The sequence below is a fragment of the Erinaceus europaeus genome, chromosome 12 (genome assembly GCF_950295315.1).
Source record: "Erinaceus europaeus chromosome 12, mEriEur2.1, whole genome shotgun sequence".
In the NCBI taxonomy this organism is placed as follows: Eukaryota; Metazoa; Chordata; class Mammalia; order Eulipotyphla; family Erinaceidae; genus Erinaceus; species Erinaceus europaeus.
Genome location: NC_080173.1, coordinates 76960355 through 76976952, shown reverse-complemented (window position 1 = coordinate 76976952; position 16598 = coordinate 76960355). Strand labels below are relative to the sequence as shown.

Here is a 16598-nt window from a genome sequence, read left to right as displayed (position 1 = left end):
TGTCGCTATCTATGGTCACTCTGGGAGGATGTGGCCAGCACGACACAATTGCTTCCTCTGGACAGCATTGTCCCAGGGAGAATCTTTCTGGACACAGTCAGCAGAGTTCAGTGCCTGCCTTGGAACAGAATCTGTCCTTTCCTACACACTCATCATGACCCGCCCCTGGTACCTGACGTGGGCAGTGTCACTCAACCCCTTTCGGACAAGTCCCCCAGCCTCCAGGGTCCAGTGCAGACAGGACTTGCAGGCGGGGGTTTTAGGACGCAGATGGGGACTCAGCTTCGCGGGGTGCCCGCCAGGCCGGTCTGGAGGCGCGCCCAGGCGCTGCCAGGAAGGCCGGGCGCTTATACCGCGAGCCACCAGCAGGGAGCTCCCTTTCGGCTCTGCTCGCGCGGCTGCGGGGGGCGGCGCTGCGCAGCGCGGCGCTGCGCTCCTGCCCGGACCGGGCCGGGGCCGCTGGATGCCGCGTCTCGGCTTCTGCTGCCTGCCGGGCGGGCTCCGGTGGCGGGTGAGTGTCGGGCGGCGGGGGCGGCCGCTCGGTGGCGGGCCGGGCTCAGCGGGGCGGCTGGCCCGTGGGGCGGCGGGCCGGGCGGCGGGCCGGGCGCGCGGGCGGGCGGGTGGCGGGGCCCGCCGGCTCCTCCCCCCCGTCCCCTGGAAGCAGCGGCCCGGACTCCCTGCTCCGGTGCCTGGCCGTGCCGCGGGGCTCGCCACCCGGGAGTGGAGGCCCACCCCACCGGGAGGGATGGGAGGGGGCACTTCGGGCTTCTTTTGCCAGCTCAGGAGAACCGGGGAGGCAGGACCGGGTGGCCTGCATTGTGGGGGTGCTTGGAGGCTTGGGGGAGCCCAGGTGGCTCAGAGCTGCAGTCTCGGGGACATAGGGACTTCTGGGACCAGGCCCAGGCCCCCCTAGACAAACAAACTGACTGGGGCGCTGAGGAAGGCATTGAGGAAGGCGAGCACCTCCACGGAGCCCTTTATCCCTCCCAGCGGCCTTCACCCTTTCACTGCCAGGCGTACAGCGGGCCCCTCTCAGGAGCAGCTGCTAGGCAGCTGGCAAAACAATGGAGACCCCGCTCGCTTCCCCAGACCCTTTCCCCTGGAGACAGAAGATGGGGGTGGTGGGGAACGGTAGGCTTTGGGGATGAGGGCGTGCAGACCGACCAGTGACTGGCTGCTCACCTCACCTTTCCCTGCAGAGGGGTGGGGTGTGTGTGGGAAGGTCGCACAGCCTGCCCCAGGCCTCAGGGAGACTGCCCTGTCGCTCCGCCCTACTAACCTGTCATGCCAGTTGTTTCACCAATAGGAAGAAGTGGTAAGGTTGGCTGCCCACCCCCACCGCCCTCATCCGTGTGTGTGTGTGGTGGTGGTGGGGGGAGGGGGGTGTCACTTGGTACCAAGCCTGGTGAGGAGTGGGTCATGTTCCTAGCTGACATAAGGCCTACAGGGCACCCCATACATTGGGGCTTTGTTTTGAGGGGGGTGGGGGTGGGGGTGGCACCCTGTGGCAAGGCACATGTGTTCCTCTGATTAGCTGGAAAGCCTGCTGGCCAGAATGAGCTAGGGGTAGTGGAGTGGGGGTAGAGAGAGGCAAGGCAGCCTTTTCTTTTCTTTCTTTTTTTTAAAATTTTACTGATTCATGAGAAATGATAGGAGAGAGAGAACCAGATATCACTCTGGTACATGCGCTGTCAGGGATTGAACTCTGGACCTCATGCTTGAGAGTCCAGTGCCTTATCCACTGCGCCACTTCCCGACCACTTATTTTTTTTAAGGCAGTATTTATTTGGCCTGGTCACTTTGCCCCTGGGCATGTATTTGACAATTTCCTCTTGGGCTTATGTATGTGTAGGTCAGGGAGGACGCTTTCTGGGGGTTCTCTTGCCTGAGGTCTTTCTGCTCTCTGACACTCCCCCAGAATTATGGAATGGAGTCCCCTAGTTTCTTCACTTTCTGGATGATCGGGGCTGGTCTGATGTGGGCTTGCTGTGCCTTTTTGAATGCCTGGTACGTCTATGGCTGAACAGGCTTTGTAAATACCTATGGGGAGAGTGAACTATGTGAAGTGTATGCATACTGGGGCCATGCTGGAAGGTCATCCTGGTGATTAAGAGCCAGATCACTTTAGCAAAAACCACATCTCCAGGTCTGGGCTGTGTTTCCAATGCTTAGCAGGTGCAGAGTTCTTTACTTGGGCAGGTTGGTATCCTGTTGTCATGACAATGGACTCTGACCTTGCCAAATGCGCTCCACCCTTTTAGCTTCTGGGGCTTCTTTCTATGTGGGGATATTGAAAGTTACTCTCCTGAGGTCTCTGGCTTCCTGACATGCCTGACCTCAGGCACTTTTTCAATGGCCTGCCACCTCCTCAGCTTCCCCTCTGTCTTTTTGTGAGGAGGGCTTTCCAGGAAACATCCTTCTGGAAGCTGAACAGGACTGGCTATTTATAGCCTTGGGTGGAGGTGTGCTTGTCTGTGTGGGGTTAGGGACATTGAAGTGGGGGCCCTCTGTTTCAGGAAGATGATGGGGTAAGTTATTATGTGGCTAGAATGGGGGCTAAGGGAGCGAGAAGGGTGAGAGGTGGGGGAAGGGTAAATGCTGGTGGTCACTTCTTTTGGGAGCTTTGAACTTTGAACAGTTGATGACCTGGTGCCTGGCTGTTCTGAGTATCCAGTTTGTTTACTCTCTCCTGGTCTGGTTCAGATGCCACAGTGTGTGCCTAAGGGCTTCCTCCTGTGCTCCAGGTTCTCCTCAGAAACCCTTTCCTTCCTCACTTCATAGGCCCCTCACCCACATTCCCTGGCATTCTGGGCAGCCAGAGCCTGTTGTCTGGAGTCCCCTTCACCGGCCCCATTCCTGGCTGCTCATTTAAAAGTACAAGTGTCTTTGGAAGTTAGGCCTGAGAGCTCCTTGGTCCCCCAGAGGCGGGTACCCGCAGGTGGACTGGGTGGAGCCGAAGTGGGGCTTGTGTGAAAGGGAGAATCCACCCTAATCGGGTGGAGCAGGGAGTTGTTGGAACTCTGAAAGACTTGGTGTGTCACAGGACTCCAGAGCAACACGGCTGTTCTTGCTCCTTCAAACCAGAGATCTGTCCTTCTCCAGACCTTCCTCACCCGGAGTGGACACACAGAAGGAACCAGAGCATCCATGTGAGAGGTGGTTGCCAGTCACCCTGGGTCCTCTCCTGGCCTTATCCCAGGGCTCCTCTGGGTGTCGGTTTGGGGGATAAAGCTGAGCCACTCAGGCCTCAGGTTTTTTAAAGGGCAAGGGGTGGGAGGGTCCAGTTTACCCTTGTGCTTGGATTAACAGGCTCTCAGGGACATGGGATGGTGGCTTGACGGGGCCTTAATTTTCTGCTTTGGATCAGTGCTCTTTGAGAGCTGCCTAGTTTCCTGAAGCAGCCTGAATTAGAGGGTGGGCTGGGGCAGTGGAAGGGGCTGGATTGGGATGACTGGGAAGCAGACCTGGAAAATCTACACACAGGAATACACACACACACACACACACACACACACACACACACACCCCTACCCTTCTCTGTCTCTTCAGGTCAGAGTTGTGCCATTTGTAAATTATCTACATTTCCTTGACATTTCAAATAGTTTAGTCAGGCAACACTTTAAATTGAGAACTGTTGATTTTACAGGGCCCAAGGCCCTTTTCCTTTGCCAGGTACTTTATTGTAATTTACAGGGGATTATTTTTTATTTTTTTTTTATTTATTTATTTATTTTTTTTTTTTGGGATTATTTTTTATTATTCCCTGGTATTCAGAGATGTTGGATGATGGGTTCAGGGTCACACAGCAAGTCGGAGAAAGGGTTGGAACTTGCTGTTTGTGGTTGAGTAAAATACCTCTCCCCCAAAAGGTAAGGGTGGCTGGCTGGGTGGGGAATCTGAAGACTCTCAGACCTGTGGAGACTTTGTAGTGGAAACAGCTGAGTCCTGGAGAGGGGAGGACTTACTCAAGGTCACACAGAAGGTGAGGCGGAGTGGGTGGGGAGCCACAGCTGAATTTAGCAGCCGGCCTGTTGAAGGAGGCCCACATGGGGCCCGGGCGGTGCACCTGGAAGTGCCGCAGGAACCTGGCCGCACTGTTGGCACCTCACCTCTCTTTCCCCCCGGGGCCAGCCGGGATCGCTGCGTTCCAGGAGAGAGGCTTTCGCTGCGGGGAGGCGCGCGGGGGGGGGTGGGTGGGGGGAGGGCTGGGGCTGCGGCTGCGGCTGCGGCTGCGCATCCGGGCGGGCTGCCTGGAAGTGCTGAGGGCACCGGTTCCCCGCGCTGGAGGCGGCAGCGGCGGTGGGCGGAGCGGGGAGCCGGTGGGCGGGCCGGCTGGAGTCACGTGAGCCGCGTGCAGCGCTGTCCGGGCGAGTGAGCGCACCTGGAGCCGGGCGAGATGCTGGCGGCCGGGCGGTGAGTCACCCGGCGCTGCGGAGCTCAGCGGCCGCGGCACGCGGCACCCTGGGCGCTGGACAGCTGGCCGGCCAGGTGCTGTGCGAGCCCCACTTTCGTCTTGGTGACCCCGGGGGCCGGCCCGCGGGGAGACGGGGCCCCAGGCTGTAGGAAACGGCCGCTCGGGGAGGTCAGAGGCCAAGGGGGAGAGGCAGGCTCTCTGGGGAAAGAAACTATTTCCTTTGTATTTATTTATGAGTGAGGCCTGGGGCCTGGGGGGGTGAGGGGGAGCTGACCCTTTTAAGTATCCACTCACAGCAGCCAAGTCCAGGCGCCCTTGATTTGGGATTCTAACGTTATAGTTTCCACTTCCTGGGGTTTCAGCTTTGACAATTGCAGGGTGAACCATTTAAATCTGTCCCCGTTTAAAGCCACAAGACACCAATGCTAATCTGTTTTTAAAAAATATTTATTTATTCCCTTTTGTTGCCCTTGCTGTTTTATCCTAGTTATTGTTGTTGTTGTTGGATAGGACAGAGAGAAATGGAGAGAGGAGGGGAAGACAGAGGGGGAGAGAAAGACACCTGTAGACCTGCTTCATCATTTGTGAAGTGGCTCCCCTGCTGGTGAAGAGCCGGGGGCTTGAACCAGGATCCTTGACAGTCCTTGTGGTTGCCCCCTGCGCTACCGCCCAGACTCCCGCTAATCTGTTTTAACCAAGCCCTCCAAGTTACAAACAGAAATGGCAAGCCTTGAACTTACTGTCGCAAACTCCATGTACAGTTTTATTGCTAAATGGGTTGCTCACTACTTTGTCTTTCTTTCTTTTTTTTTTAAATTAAAAAAAAATATTTATTCCCTTTTGTTGCCCTTGCCCTTGTTGTTTTTATTGTTGTAGTTATTATTATTGTTGTGATTGATGTTGTTGTTATTGGATAGGACAGAGAGAAATGGAGAGAGGAGGGGAAGTAGAGAGGGAGAGAGACAGACAGACACCTGCATACCTGCTTCACTGCTTGTGAAGCGACTCCCCTGCAGGTGGGGAACCGGGGGCTGGAACCAAGATCCTTGCATCGGTCCTTGGGCTTCGTGCCATGTTCGCTTAACCTGCTGTGCTACCGCCCGACCCCTAAGTCTTTTCTTTTTTCATCTTTAAAATCACAAAAGTAGCACGCTGGAGAAAGCTTTAGTCCGTAGGGAGTGTATTTGCTCTTATAGAGAGAAAAGCCAGTGAAACTTTTTTTGTAGTGGAGTCTTTCAGACTGTTTATATTTATTTGATAGGACAGAGAGAAATTGAGAGGGGAGACACCTGCATCCTTTTTAAAGCTTCCCTACTTCAGGTGGGGATGAGGGGCTTATTATACCTGAACCTTTGTATATGGTAATATGCGTGCTTAACTTGGTATGCCAGCCAGCCAGCCCCCAGACTGTTTTTTAAAGCTTGTTTTAGATATATTTATAATATTGTCTTACAGAAATATGATTTCATATGAATTCTAGATTTTTTACTGTAGAAAATAGAGTATATACAGAAGAACAAATTACACACCACACACCCCTACTAAATACTTTTATTGTAAAAAGTTGAAACAATACACTAATACGCTAAAACACAAATCTGCTGGAACTTCAAAGTAACACTTGGATAGTGTGCTGCTTTGCCATGTGTGAAATCCAAGTTCAAGCCCCACCTCCACTGCACTGAAGGAAGCTTTGGTGCTGTGGCATTTTTTCCCCCCTTTCTGCCTTTCTATCTCTATTAAACAAACAACAGTGAAAGCTTGCTTTGGTTCTTCTAAATTCTGTCTCTTCCCAGAGCATATGCTTGTCTATACATCTCTGAATATTCTACATAATATGCATGTATATGTACTACAAATACATATACATAGTTTAAACATTTTTAGTAGAAGTTTATATACTGTCCTACAACTCCCCCCCACATACTTTACATTATAAGCTCCAGGTCAGTATACACAAATTTACTGCATGCTTTTTTTTTTAAGGTTTTATTTATTTATGAGATAGGAGGAAAGAGAAGAAACCAGACATCACTCTGGTACATGTGCTGCCAGGGATTGAACTTGGGATCTCATGCTTAAGAGTCTGATGCTTTATCCACTGTGCCACCTCCCAGACCACACCTGCATGCTTTTAGTAACTGTCTAGTTCTATAGTTTACCTATTCGCCTAGTGATAGATACTTATATTGGTAGTTTTTTTTTTTTTTTTTTAGTTTTTATTTATAAAATGGAAACACTGACAAAACCGTAGGATAAGAGGGGTATTTCACACAATTCCCGCCACTGGAACTCATATACCCCATTCCCTCCCCTGATAGCTTTCCTATTCTTTAACCCTCTGGGAGTATGGACCCAGGGTCATTGTGGGGTGCAGAAGGTGGAAGGTCTGGCTTCTGTAATAGCTTCCCCGCTGAACATGGGTGTTGACAGGTCGATCCATACTCCCAGCCTGTCTCTTTCCCTAGTGGGGCAGGGATCTGGGGAGGTGGGGTTCCAGGACATATTGGTGGGGTCGTCTGCCTGGGAAGTCTGGTTGACATCATGGTAGCATTTGGAACCTGATGACTGAAAAAGAGTTAAGATAGAAAGAAGAGCAAATTGTTAACTATATTGGTAGATTTTTGCTATTATAAACTACTGCAAATATAAGTCATGCTTATTTTGTGAATATATATGTTGATGCCCAAAACATGGAATCACCCAAGGAAGAGAATATTAATTTATGTTTACCCACTAACACAAGCCAACATGTATGAAAACCCTGCTTCCTTCTTCTGTGATTGATATTTTTTATTTTTTTAAGTTTTTAACCTGAATTTTTGTTTGTTTTTACCCAAGCACTGCTTATCTCTGACTTACAGTGCTATTATCAAACTTGATTATAAGCAAACAGCAGTGCTCTGTTTTATTTAATATTGGTGGATATTACTGAGACAGAACACCTTTCATATATGCTGACCATTCCTGTTTCTGCATCTCTGAGTTGCCTGTTCTTATCCTTAGTAATGGCTCTGTGGTGACTCGGGACTGAAGCCAGTGTGGTCCAGCTTAGTCAGGTGTTCACTGGGTTGTCCCCACTTCTTTGGGCTTTATTTTCCATATACAGAATTCCTTTCCAGCATTAAGATTTTATGTCTTCACTTATTTTAGTCATACTTGAGCTGGCAGTCATTTGTGTACTTTATTATACTCTCCACCATCCCATTCAGATCTCAATATGGGGTCCCATTCTGGAAGGGTCACCCTGGGATAAACAGTGCATGAAGGGTACATTATGTATTAAAATTCTCAAAATTCTCATGCCCTGTGTGATAGGGACTATTTTTTTTTTAATTTCTACTAACTTATCTCCTTGCTTTATCACATGTTCCCCCTTGATCTATCCACCAAGCCATCTTTTTTTAAAATTATTTTATCTCCAATTTCTTTCTTTTTTTATTTTTTTATTTACTTATTTTCCCTTTTATTGCCCTTGTTTTATATTGTTGTAGTTATTATTCTTGTTGTTACTGATGTTGTCATTGTTGGATAGGACAGAGAGAAGTGGAGAGAGGAGGGGAAGACAGAGAAGGGGAGAGAAAGATAGACACCTGCAGACCTGCTTCACCGCCTGTGAAGCGACTCCCCTGCAGGTGGGGACCCGGGGGCTCGAACCGGGATCTTTACAGCGGTCTTTGCCCTTTGAGCCACGTGCCCTTAACCCGTGGCGCTACTGCCCAACTCCCTCACCAGGCCATCTTATATTTTGCTGCATCTCAAAGTGAAATGCAGATATCAGTATTCTTTTTAATTTTTTAAAAATTTATTATCTTTTTTACTAGATAGAGACAGCCAGAAATCAAGAGGGTAAGGGGAGATACAGAGGGAGAGAGACAGAGAGACACCTGCAGCCTTGCTTCACCATTTGTAAAGCTTTCTCCCTGTAGGTGGGGACTGGTGGCTGAAACTTGGGTCCTTAGGCATTGTAACATGTGCACTCAACCAAGCGCACCACCATCAGGTCCAATATCAGTATATTTTGTTTCAAATACTTTAATATACTTTTCATTTTCTCACACAAGCATAATTTCACTGTTTTCAGTTCAACCCTGGATTGCCAGCGTGGCACACACCCTATCAGTTGAGATAGCTCTCTGGACTCTAGCATATATACTATCAATTAGAGTTTAACATTTGTTTATAGTTCTTTTTTCCCACTAAGTGAATGTCACACAATGAAATGTACAAATCTTTTTTTTTTTTTTAATTGGGGGGATTTATAGTTTATAGTAGGTACAATTGGTACGTGTGTAAAATTTCTCAGTTTTCTGCAAAACACTCTCACCTCCAACCTAGATCCTCCTCCACCATCATGCACCAGGACCTGAAAGTACCCCCCACCCCCACCTTGAGTTCTTTATTTTGGTGCAGTACACCAAATGGAATGTACAAATCTTTATTTATTTATTTTAAAAAGGAGACATTAACAAAACCGTAGGATAGGAGGGGTACAATTCCACACAATTCCCATCACCAGATCTCTGTGTCCCATCCCCTCCCCTGATAGCTTTCCCATTCTTTATCCCTCTGGGAGTATGGACCCAAGGTCATTGTGGGATGCAGAAGGTAGAAGGTCTGGCTTCTGTAATTGCTTGCCCGCTGAACATGGGCGTTGACTGGTCGATCCATACTCCCAGTCTGCCTCTCTCTTTTCCTAGTAGGGTGGGGCTCTGGGGAAGTGCAGTTCCAGGACACATTGGTGGGGTCTTGAGTCCAGGGAAGCCTGGTCGGCATCATGCTGGCATCTGGAACCTGGTGGCTAAAAAGAGAGTTAACATACAAAGCCAAAAAAATTGTTGAACAATTATGGACCTAGAGGCTGGAATAGTGCAGATGAAGTGTTGGGGGGTACTCACTGCAGACTATTGTGTACTTCTACTTTCAGGTGTATATTTTGCCCTAATTTATGGATACGTGTGAACATATGCTCTGTCTCAGGGGACCTGGTCTCTATCTAGATTTTGGGACTTTGTCAGGAAGTGAGCCACCTGGAGTAGAATTAGAGAATACTATGAAAGGAAAGGTCTCACCCGAGTAATGAAGCTGAAGGGTTGTCATTCCACACCTGAAATCTCTGGACATAGTCTGAAGTGAAGCATGCTGAGGTGGCAATGGTTGCGTTGATTAGGTTGCGATCGGCGGATGCAATATTATTTGATATGAATTGAGAGAAGCATGCAGGAAAGTGGGCCCCACCCTAAGGTTCCAGGACTGGGGAAAATATTGGCTCTATAGTGGAAATGTGAGGTTCCTGCTGTCTTAGGGTTAAGAAGACAATGGATAGTTACTGTTATCATCACATTATTTGGTAATTGGGTTAACTTTGAAAAGTCCCTTTGTTAGGATTTGCTGTACAATACCCAAGGGATGTGTAAATCTTATATGCACTATTTGATGGCAACAATGTACAAATCTTTTTTAAAATATTTATTTAATTGATTCCCTTTTGTTGCCCTTGCTGTTTTTTGTTGTTGTAGTTATTGTTGTCATCATTGTTGGATAGGACAGAGAGAAATGGAGAGGGGAGGGGAAGACAGGGGGGGAGAGAAAGATAGACACCTGCAGACCTGCTTCACTACTTGTGAAGTGACCCCCCCCACAGGTGGGGACCCGGGGGCTCAAACCGGGATCCTTACATTGCTTCTTGTGCTTTGCACCACCTGTGCTTAACCCACTGTGCTACCGCCCAACTCCCAAAAATGTACAAATCTTATGTGCACCATTTGACTGACAAATACTTAGACCTGTCAGTTCAAACCCATTTCAAGATATGAGGAAGTAGGGCAGTAGCGCAGTGGGTTAAGCACATGTGGTACAAAGCACAAGGACCTTCGTAAGGATCTCGAGCCCCTAGCTCCCCACCTGCAGGGGAGTCGCTTTACAGGCAGTGAAGCAGGTTTACAGGTGTCTGTCTTTCTCTCCCCATCTCTGTCTTCCCCTCCTCGCTCCATTTCTCTCTGTCCTATCTAACAACATTGATAACAATAGCTACAACAACAACAACAACAACAACAACAACAAACAAGGACAAAAAGGGAAAATAAATAAATAAAAAAATTGAAAAACAGATATGAATTATGTGGCCTATGAGGTGGTGAAGCAGGTAAGAGCACTGGACTTGCATGTGTGACTCAAAGGTGATCCCCAGCATCTCATATGCCCCCAATACTCTATCTAGTTCTCTCCTCTTTCTCATTAACAAATACATCTTTAGAAGAAAAAGATAGGAAACATGAACATCACACAGAAAGTTCCCTCATTACCTTTTTTAGGCAAGTTCCACATGTACCCCAGAGATAACCAGTGCTGTGAAATTTTTTTCACCATAGATTAGTTTTGCTCATATCAGAAATTCATGTAAATAATATAGTATACAAGTATGTACTCTCTGTCAAAGACTTCTCTCATTCATTGTCACTTGACATAATTTTTTTTTCTCCTCCAGGGTTATTGCTGGGGCTCATTGCCTGCACCACGAATTCACTGCTCTTGGAGTCTATTTTTTTTCCCTTTTGTTGTCTTTTTTTTTTTTTATCATTGTAGTTATTGTTGTTGTTATTGATGTCGTTGTTGGATAGGACAGAGAGAAATCGAGAAAGGAGGGGAAGACAGAGATGGGGAGAGAAAGACACCTGAAGGCCTGCTTCACGGCCTGTGAAGTGACCCACCTGCAGGTGGGGAGTCCGGGACTTGAACCGGGACCCTTACACTGATCCTTGCGCTTCACGCCATGTGTGCTTAACCCACTGAGCTACCACCCAAGCCCTGACATAATGTTTTAATGGTTCACTCTTGTTGTGCATGTCAGTATTTGCTTCCTTTTTATTGAGTATTACACTGTATAGATTTGTAGATTGTTTCTCCTGTTGAACAGAGAGATGCATATTTGAATAGAATGGACCTTGCCCTCAAATAGCTGTCTGTCTTAAAGTGATAAAGTAGCTTAGCTAACAGATTATACTTTGCTTTGCCTGGGGAGTGGGGAGGGTCAAGATAATTTAGCTACACAGTATTTTGCATGCACATCTTAATTTACACACATGCATTTCCTCCATCTAATATTCAAAGTGTAGGAGTAGGGTGAGGAGAGTGGAAGATAAGGAAAAAAAAAAACAAAACAACAAACAAGAAAACCAAACTAGAAGGCTTCACTAAAGAAGATAAGAGGTGAGGGGAAAACATGGGAGATAGTATAGTAGTTATGCAGAAAGACCGTCATGCCTAAGGCACCAAAGGTTCCAGGTTCAAATCCCAGTACCACCAGAAGCCAGAGTTTAGCTGTCCTCTAGAAAACACAGTCTGAAAATGTTGGGGTGACGATATTGCTTCTGGAGACTTGGAGCCTGAGGTATAGAGATGCTGGACCGTCCAGGCAGGGACTATAAAGATATAAAGATAATGTCGTCCAGATCTCTAGTGAGTTGGCCCCTGAGGAGTTTAGAGGCAGCAGCCATTGCAGCTACACTGCAGGTCTGACCTCGGAGTGGGAGAAGGGACCAGGTAACCCCAGGTTTGTGACATAGGAGAGAATCCAGGCGTCAGCCAGGCTTGGGAATTGCAGGGTTGACAGTGAAGAAGGGGTAACTTGTAAACTGTAGATAACAGTGGCAGAAGAGGGGTGGGTGGGGCTGGCTGAAGTAAGCTTGGTCTCTGCAGGCCTCAAGGTTAGGGTGAGAGGTGTGACTTTGGCAGAATGTTAATAATTAACCCATATCCACCAGATATTTAGGTATTTGGAATTTTAAGTTAAGAGAGACCTATATTATCTTGTTCAACCTTAAGCAAAGGTTCAAGGTTCCCCCTCTCCCTTCCCCTGAGAATTGTTGGCAGATCCAGGCCTAGATAGATACCAGATCTCCCAGCTTCTCTGGCCAATGGCAGCCCCATGCTGCCTCTCTGACAGTTCCTTCCTGAGGCAATGACAGTGAGGGGTGGTGAGTTTTTCCTGAGACAGGGATTTGCATGGAATTACTTCTTTGGGATCTTTATACCCCAAAGACCCTAAAATTCTGAGATATAGTTTCTATTGACACTGATCAAATAGCCTCCAGCAAAGAGTCAGGATTCAGTAATGATTTAAAAAAAATCACTTATTTTGGATAGCAACAGAGAAATTGAAAGGAAAGGGGAAGATGGGAGAAGAGGGGCCAGGTGGTGGTACACCTGGTTGATTGCACATGTTACAATGTGCAAAGACCAGGTTCAAACGTCTAGTTTCCACCTGCAGGGGGATAGCTTCATAAGTAGTGAAACAGGGCTGCTGCAGGTGTCTCTTGTTCTCTTTCCCTCTCTGTCTTCCCCCTCCTCTCAATTTCTGGCTGCCTCTATCCAATAAATAGATAATTTAAAAAGCAAGAGAGAGAAGAAAGAGACACCTGCAGCCCTGCTTCACCACTTCTGAAGCTTCCTTCTTGCATGTGGGGACTGGAGGCTTGAACCTGTGTCCTTGTGCATGGTATTTTGTGCACTCAACCAGGTGCATCACTACCTGGTCCCAGATTCAGTAAGGATTGCAGAGTGGGGAAAAAAAAAAACAACATTGGACCTTGTTAAAGGCAGTCAGGTTCTATGTAATTTGACTAAAACCTAAATACTCAAGTGAGTCCTTCCAAGATGCCAAGATGAGTTGCTTTCTTAATTTCCCCAACAGGTACCATTGGAACCATCTTCTATAGTAATCGTTTAAGAGTGTAAGTAGTAGTGAGTGTGTGGGGTAAAGTGGGCAAAGACCTGGTAAAGACATCATATGTGGGCATAGGGCTGATCTGTGCCATACCCCATTGACATTCAAGAGGTGAGAGAATCCCTCCCCACTCCCATGTCAAAATAGAACCTTGAGAAGATGCTTGTTGTCTTCTCCACTCCAGGTCTGTCCAGACCCAACTGGCCAAGGCTGCCTCTGGTGTTGTGCCTCTTGGTTTCCAGATTTTCTGTTTTTCCATATCTAGGTACTATGTGGGGAACATGTTTGTTTATTATTGCCACCAGAGTTGTCACTGGTATGTGGGCCTGCACTGTGAATCCACCACTCCCTGAGGACATTTTTTTTCTCTTTTTTTTTTTTTTACTCAATAGGACGGAGAGAAATGGAGAGGAGCGGGAGAGAGAAAGATGCCTACAGACCTGCTTCATTGCTTGTCAAATGTCTCTCCTGCAGGCAGGGAGCTGGGGCTTGAACCTTAGTCTTTGTGCACAGTAATGTGTGCGCTCAACTGGGTGTGATGCTGTCCAGCTTCTTATTTTAACTTCTTTAAAATATTTATTTATTTCCTTTTTTTGTTGCCCTTGTTTTTTTTTTTTTCTTTTTTGTTGTTATTGATGTTGTCGTTGTTGGATAGGACAGAGAGAAATGGAGAGAAGAGGGAAAGACAGAGAGGGGGAGAGAAAGACAGATACCTGCAGACCTGCTTCACTGCCTGTGAAGTGACTTCCCTGCAGGTGGGGATCCCAGGCCTCCAACCTGGATCCTGACGCTGGTCCTTGCGCTTTGCGCCACTTGTGCTTAACCTGCTGCACTACCGCCCGACTCCCACCTTTTTTAATTTTTAAAAATATTTATTTTTTGGTGAGAGTGATACAGAGAGAAAGATACACACACACACACACACACACACACACACACAGAGAGAGAGAGAGAGAGAGAGAGAGAGAGAGAGAGAGGTAACAGAGCACTGCTCCATTTTGGATTATGGTGGTACTGGGGACTGAGCCTGAAATTCTTTTGCTATAGCTATCAAACTGTCTCCCCAGCCCTGCATAGAACATTTAGAATTAAGACATTCAGAAGGAACTTCGCTTTACCAAGGAGAAACTGAGGTTGGAGGTGGCAGGAGGGGAGGAAGGATGAAGGGCCTGCAGTGTCTATAAGAGGCTACTGCCTAGGCCAGCTTTACCACCTCTTTGGTTGTGCCCTACACCTAAAGATTCTCCAGAACTATACTCTTTTTTAAATTACATATTTATTTATTTATTTATTATTGGGTAGAGACAGAAGTTGAAAGGGAAGGAGGAGGTAAAAAGACAAAGAGACAGAGAGACACCTGCAGCTCTGCTTCACCAGTTGTGAAGCTTTCCCCCTGCAGGTGGGGACCAGGTCTTGAACCCGGGCCCTTGTGCACTGTAATGTGTGGGCTTAATGAGGTGTGCTACTGCCTGCCCCATCCCCCAGAACTATACTCTTCACAGGACTGTTGACTACTATAAATACAGTTCATCTGAACTGAGATGTGCTCTAAATGTAAAACACACTCAACTTTGAAGTTTAATATGGAGAGAATGCAAAACCTTTCATTGTTTTTATGTAGATTATGTATTGAGATGACAATATTTGGGGTATATTTGCATTTAATACAGTCTATCATTAAAGTTAATTTCACTCAGGATCCCATACTTGAGAGTCAAACACTTTATCCACTGAGTCATTTTCTAGACTGCTCACCTGCTTCTTTTTTTACCTTTTTAAATGTGGCTGCTAGAAACTCTTAAATTACATATATGACTTTAATTATATTTCTTTTTAGCCACCACTACTTTAGCAAGGATCAGGAGCCACATGGGTCAGGGTGATGGGTGGGTGGGTAGAGACAATTAGCAAGTGCACTAGGCCCTTGGAAATGTCTAGTCTTGATGACTACTTGGCACTGAATCTGCATTGGGGGTGGGGTGGCGGCTTCCAGTAGAAGGGGGGGGCACGGCGGAGGGCCATGCTTGCTTGTGGGAGCAGAGTGTACAGGGAGAAGATTTTTCCAGCGCCTTGTAAGAGATCTTTTCTGGGAGGGGTAGACTCCTAGCTAGGCTCCATGTCTGGAACTCGGAGAGGCTTTCATGGAGAGAGAAAAATTATATTTCATTTGTAATTAGGTGGCATGGCCTACTTCTACTTGCTCCCTGTAGGTGAGATAAAGAAAGTCTCTCTTGAGTGTGGGTGGTGGTGCACTGGGTTTAGGGCATGGTGGTACACTGGTTTGAAGGTACATGTTCAAGTCCCCAGTCCCTACCTGCAGGGGAGAAACTTTATTCTCCCTCATTTTATTTGATAGGATAGAGAGAAATTGATAGGGGAGGGAGAGAGAAAGACATCTATAAACCTGCTTCACTGCTTATGAAGCGTCCCCCCTTAAGGTGGGGAGTATGGGCTTGAACCCAGGTCCTTGTGCGAGTCTTTGTACATAGTACATAGCATCACCACCCAGCCCCCAGGGAGAAACTTCACAAGCAGGGCTGCAGGTGTCTCTCTTCCTCTCACCCACACTATCTCCCCTCCCCTCCCAATTTTTCTCTGTTTCTATCCAATAAATAAATAGAGCATTAAAAGAAATCCTCTCTCTTTTTTTTTTTCCTCCAGGGTTATTGCTGGGCTCGGTGCCTGCACCACGAATCCACCGCTCCTGGAGGCCATTTTTTCCCCCTTTTTGTTGCCCTTGTTGTTGTAGCCTCGTTGTGGTTATTATTATTGCCATTGTTGATGTTGTTCGTTGTTGGATAGGACAGAGAGAAATGGAGAGAGGAGGGGAAGACAGAGGGGGAGAGAGATAGACACCTGCAGACCTGCTTCACCGCCTGTGAAGCGACTCCCCTGCAGGTGGGGAGCCGGGGGCTCGAACCGGATCCTTACGCCGGTCCCTGCGCTTTGCGCCACATGCACTTAACCCACTGCGCCATCGCCTGACCCACCCCCCTTTTTAACTGTTAAGATAATTTTCTTTTTTTTTTTAACTTTATTTATTTTCCCTTTTGTTGCTCTTATTTTTTTATTTATTGTTGTTGTAGTTATTGTTATTCGTGTCATCGTTGTTGCATAGGACAGAGAAATGGAGAGAGGAGGAGAAGACAGGGGGAGAGAAAGATAGACACCTGCAGACCTGCTTCAGCACTTGTAAAGCGACTTCCCTGCAGGTGGGGAGCCGGGGGCTAGAACCAGGATCTTGACTCAGGTCCTTGTGCTTTGTGCTATGTGCACTTAACCTGCCTGACTCCCTCTCTCTCTCTTTTTATTAGTGACTTAATGTTGATTTACAAAATGATGAGATAACAGGACTGTAATTCCATACCTTCACCACCACCAGAGTTCTATGTCCCTATTCCCTACACTGGAAACTGCATTAATTCTCCCAAGATCACAGATATGGATTGATTGTTATTT

General features: G+C 47.4%; 1 protein-coding gene across 9 annotated transcripts in view; it reads left to right on the top strand.

The window, feature by feature from the left end:
• Positions 1-355: 355 nt before the first annotated feature.
• The window catches only part of MYO18A (myosin XVIIIA), a 134488-nt gene continuing 118245 nt past the window's right edge, over positions 356-16598 (top strand). For 7 of the 9 annotated variants that reach the window (XM_060204056.1, XM_060204054.1, XM_060204055.1 and 4 more), the window contains exon 1: positions 357-511. The gene's annotated coding sequence lies outside the window, so the exon portion shown is untranslated. Of the gene's footprint in view, positions 512-16598 lie in introns of all 9 variants that reach the window. The other 2 variants (XM_060204046.1, XM_060204044.1) reach the window with 1 other exon arrangement.